Genomic DNA, 5,810 nt, shown 5'->3' with positions numbered 1-5,810 from the left:
TTTTGTACAAGTCTGCAAAAAAATTATTCACCATTCACACGCATTACTTATCAAAAATCGAGCGAACATGCATCTATTAAAGTACCATTCTCTACAAATTGTTTTCCCGCTCATGGCGGAAATTTCAATTCAATTTTATTCCCCACAGAAAAAAAAACAGAAACACAGCTGGAAATAATTTAAAATGAGTTAAAAGCGAAAGAAACTATCTATCATAAAACTTAAATGGTAAATCGTGATTTGCATTTGCTATGGCTTGTCTTAAAATCGCTCAGGTTGGTAGTTTATTAGCAATAATTTGCGTATAGTTAATTGTGTGTTGTAGTTGTTGTTGTTGTTGAATTTTAAATCGAGTTAAAATAGATTTTTAAATTGAAATCGAAAGTGTTGAAAAACAACAACAGCAGTGGTTGGGGATATGGGATGTTTAGACGTCGTGTGAATATTTGCGTTTTTTTTAAACCACATCAAGGGCTACAAATATTGCATAATATTTATGTACATACTCATATGTACATTTTTTCAGTTTGTTTGGACATTTGATTACTTTCACAAATGTCATAATCGCTGAGAAATGCCGATAATACATGCCGGTACATATATTCACATGTCATGTCTTGTGTACTGAATGTCAAATTCAATTGAATTGCGTTAAATTACATGTGCGTGCGTGTGTGACTGACGGACTGTTGGTGCTGTGGGAAGTATGGGGGCATTTGAAGGAGTGGAGATTATTTGAATTTATTTGTTAATTATTTTTTTCTGTTGATTTGAGTTTTTTCTATGTTGAGAAATTGTTGTATATTTTTTTTTGAATCGGATTTTTTTTTGCAAAAATTTATGCAAGAAATGCTTACCCTTCGTAATGTATTGTTATTTTTTTATTATAGTTTAAAATTTGTAATTACCTGCAATTAAAAGAAAGGAAAAAATGTTATTTGTTAATTGATATTAATTAAACAGTTATTGTGTAGAAATGCCGTGAGAATTTTATAGCAAATTTTGTAAAAGATATTAGGAAGGCGTCAATAAAAAAACAAATGTAATAGTAATTAAGTAATGGTATTTTTTCAATTTTGTCTACTATTTTTATTTTAAAAATTAAATCAGTGCGGAAAATACAAAAGTCGGATGGGGATGACCATATAAATTCTTCATCACTTTGAGATTATTTTTTTTAATAATATTTTTTAAGGATTGTGTAGATTTAAAAAATATATATATTTAAGTCATTTTTTCTCTTTCGAGTCGAGCTTAATGATCGAAGTTTTGCAATGAAAAGGAAGGCCAAAAACATTTTTAAGGAGTAGGGCCTTGAAGTTTTAATAAATGTTTTTTCCATGTACGTTACAGTTCGTGGATAATTAAAATATGTTTTAAGGACCTTAGATAACGTGTATTTTTAAGGAAAATCCTTGTAAGTATCCAAAACTGAGTGGATCTTTTAAAGAATATTTTTGGAGAATGGTTTGAAATTTTTTAAGTACCCAAAAGGGGGGATTTTTTAAAGAATATTTTTTTAAGGACAAGTACCAGGCGTGTTTTTTTTAAAGAAATTAATTTTTTAAGGTCCAGTACCAGGCGTGCTTTTTTTAAAGAAGTTGATTTTTAAAGGTCCAGTACCAGGCGTGCCTTTTTTTAAAGAAGTTGATTTTTAAAGGTCCAGTAGCAGGCGTGGTTTTTTAAAGAAGTTGATTTTATAAGGTCCAGTACCAGGCGTGTTTTTTAAAGAAGTTGATTTTTTAAGGACCAGTACCAGGCGTGGTTTTTTTAAAGAAGTTGATTTTTAAAGGTCCAGTACCAGGCGTGCCTTTTTTTAAAGAAGTTGATTTTTTAAGAATAGTTTTCAAGTACCTTAGGAAGCTTGGATTAAAAAATCATGGACCTTGGGAGTCGTGGATTTAATAAGAAATATTTTTCATAGTCCTTAGGATGCGTGGATTTTTTAAAGAATAATTTTCAATGTCCTTAGGAGGCGTTGATTTTTTAAAGAATATTTTTCAATGTCCTTAGGAGGCGTTGATTTTTTAAAGAATATCCTTAGAAGGCGTAGTTGTTTGTAAATAAAATTTGTTCGGGGACCTTGGAAGACGTGGTTGTTTTTAAATAAAATTTGTTCGAGGACCATAGAAGGCGTGGCTGATTTTAAGATTATATTTCAAGGACCTTAGAGGGCGAGGTTGTTTTTTAGTTTATATTTCAAGGACCTTAGAAGGCGTGGCTGTTTTTAAGATTATGTTTCAAGGACCTTAGAAGGCGTGACTGTTTTTAAGATTATATTTCAAGGACCTCAGAAGGCGTGGCTGTTTTTAAGATTATATTCCAAGGACCTTAGAAGGTGTTGTTGTTTTTAAAATTACATTTCAAGGACCTTAGAAGGTGTGGCTATTTATAAGATCATATTTCAAGGACCTTAGAAGGCGTGGTTGTTTTTAAGATTAAATTTCAAGGACCTTAGAAGGCGTGGCTGCTTTTAAGATTTATGACAATTGTATTTTTTGGCATGTATTTTTAAGGGACATTTTTTCAATAACCTTACATAGGGTGGAATTTTTATGGGACCTTCCGAAAATGGAAATACCTACACAAAACGTGAATTTTAAATAGTACCTTACAAATCAAGGATCTTTTAAAGGTTTTACAAGACTTAACAAAGCATGGATTTTATAAAGGGAATTTTTTCAGGGTGCGTGGATTTTTTATAAATTTCTTAAATACTGATTATGAAGCATGAGGGCCAGGCGAACCAAGACAGGATTTTCCACCCTCCATAATAAGGAGTATTTGATAGGGATAGCCTTATTTTTAAGGAACTGAAATTTGGCATTCCTGATTCTAGGAGGATGCAAAAAATATTTAAATTTTTTTTTATTTGAGGTTCCAAATTCAGATAATTTTCGCCATAGGTCTATGTCTTGAATTAATCTTCATATAAAAAATGATCCGATCCATTTTCTGAATTTTTATGGTTTTAGGTCCACATTCCTGTCGGATTGGAATAAATTTGGTATTTTAGATTCTTGAGGATTAAAATGTTTTCTCCCAAAAATTGTTCATTGTATGTCCATGTTTTGTAATATCCCCCAAACAATTGTCCCAACTGACATACATTCATGCTATTAAACGGCATATACATTAGAACTTTTTACCGGGTTAACCTACTTTATGAGGATTTATTTGTCATATATGCAAAGGAATTGACAATTGAAACCCACTGGGTTAACGAAATCCGGTTAAATGTAAACGTACTGTTAACAGACAATTTACTTGAGATAGGCTCCCGACAGACCGAACTTACTCACTTTCTTCCAATGAGTCTTTTCAGTTTCATCTGAAAAGGCCCATTGTCATCTAATATTTGTTTTGTGAAAAAATGACCGGCCAATATTGTTCAGATCGACTTCGTTTTTTTTCTTAATCGAAAACTTCCCGTCCATTTCGATGACTATATATAATATTTTTGATTTCCTATAGATAATGATTAGTAATCAATTTTTGGTTCTCGGCGAAAATGTCATTTTTTTTAATTGATTGACAAATGTCTACAAATATAATTTTTACCTATAAATGATTATGATCAGCCATAAATATTTATATATGGTAGCCTAATGTGCTAAATTATGCTAAATGAAGCTAATCAAGTTGAACACACCCGTTAGGGGGTATAATTGCCAAAACGTTGATTTTACTTTTTTGTTTTGTATTCCATAATTTATCAGACTTAAAATGGAACATTAAACAGTAGTGCGCTGTTCAAATAACCATGACAATGGCTCTTAACACCTGTTTTTTTTTTTGTTTTTTTTTTTTTGTGGAAGATGATTATCATCTAAGTTGTTGGAAAAGTTTTCATGCTTTCCCATTAAGTGATGGATATAAAAAAAAAAATACTACGACTTCTTGCAACTGACAGGGCTAAAATCAACAAAGTGTAAAGTTGTTAACAGATGTAAAATATTGTTAATTTTTTATAATTTCGTATTATAATAAAAAAATAAAATATATGATGTGAATAACATGAAACATTAAACTTTCATTCGTAGATTAACATTTTTCCCTATGGCAGGTTTGAGTTTACGTTTTGGATTTAGTTTTTTTCTTTATTTCTACTACTTATCTTCACCAGCCTTCTGGCTTGAAGTTGAGAATATCCAAAATGTAAAAAAGCGAAAGTTGTGTGTGTGTTTTTTATGGTTAATATGACATTCAAACTTGGCGTCAAAACGTTGTTGTAAACATTTTCTTGGGTATCTACATGTCCACGAACCCCTCTCCAAAAAAAGTATTAGCTAATAATTGTTGATCTAAATATAAAAAACAAACAAAAATAAAAAGTAACAAGCGCAGAACATAAATCTATGTATTACAACATGTTTGTGGTCTTTGTTGTGGCATGCGTTCAAAAAAAACTACATTAAACGGAAGTCGTTGCAACCGAAACCCTCGAAACCCAAACAAGCGAACAAGCAATTGTTAATGCGTAACCTATTGCCGGTGTTTCTTGGTATTTTTTGTTCATTTGGGTGTTGATAGTGGGGAAATGTTTAAACGTATTTTTGGTTATTTGATATTTGCTACGTGAGGGAAATTTTGTTGTGGTCTGTGTTGTTGGTTTGTTAACTTTTTTGGTAGTTCTTCGCTCTGGAGTGGTATTTACTCAAACAAAAATAGTTATGCAAATTTCTTTGGTGTTTAGGAAATTTATTTTTGTATTTTTTTTGGTTTTATGATGATATATTTGTTAACAATTAGCTACTGGCTAATAAATTTCCAATATTGCATAAGTTTTGATGTGGCGTTTAAATGAAGAGAATTAATTAAATTATCGCAATAAAACGAGTTGTGAAGAAAATAATGAAAGGTAGATTTAATAGAAATGCAACGAAGAGAGTTTTTACGCCATATGTCAATATGGGCATACGTTTGGTATGTGGGTTTCGCAAAATGTAGTTAATTTTTTTCCAATAAGGGTTCAATCTATTGAAGAGCAATATAATGTCTTCATATGCTAGAATGCAAGATTCAAGATGCAGAACCTAGAGAGGTATATCGGATTCATCCAATCAGATCAGAATAAAGTTCTATGTCGATTTAGACATGTTTGGCTATTGCAATCACGATTTATATTAGGTTGGAGAAAAAGAAATCCATTATTTCTTCGGCAATGGCTGTACTGAGAGATTTCTCGTAAAGTATCGATCAAACTGTTTCAGATTTATGCTCGTTCTTGGACAAAGGCGAGAATGCAACCAAGTGGCTAAAATTGTAAATGGTATTTATGGTTCCGATCTGAAATTGTTTGATCGGTACTTTACGAGAAAACTGTCAGTAGAGCCATCTACCGAAAAAATAATGGATTTAGTTTTTCCCCAACATAATATATAGCAATATTTAAGATATGAAAAACATATTTGCCGAACATTTGGATCTAGATCCTATATATAAAATTCCCACACCTTTTTCGGTATTCTGTAGATTTTAGACGATTTTTTCCAAAAAAGTATTTTCAATTAGGGTTTCAATATATAGGAGGCGATAAACTGAGCTTTTTATGATTTTTCTTATATAAAATAGCAAAATATTGTCTTCCGTCTTTAAAAGAGCTGAGAGAAATTATATTAGGTTGGGGAAAAAGAAATCTATCTAAATCTATATGAACTATAGGACTTTATTTAACATCATTGGAATGTCCGATTTGAGCCAAATATGCACCGTTTTGTTGGCAACAAAATTATTTTAAAGGAAACTTCATAATGCCTCTCTCATGAAAGTTCTGCTCTCTATTTGCAAAAAAAAACTCTAGTAGTCGA

Source organism: Musca vetustissima, unplaced genomic scaffold (genome assembly GCF_032173495.1).
Source record: "Musca vetustissima isolate MV318-11 ecotype Yass unplaced genomic scaffold, APGP_CSIRO_Mvet_v1 utg39373, whole genome shotgun sequence".
NCBI lineage: Eukaryota > Metazoa > Arthropoda > Insecta > Diptera > Muscidae > Musca > Musca vetustissima.
Note: the sequence above shows the minus strand (reverse complement) of the source record.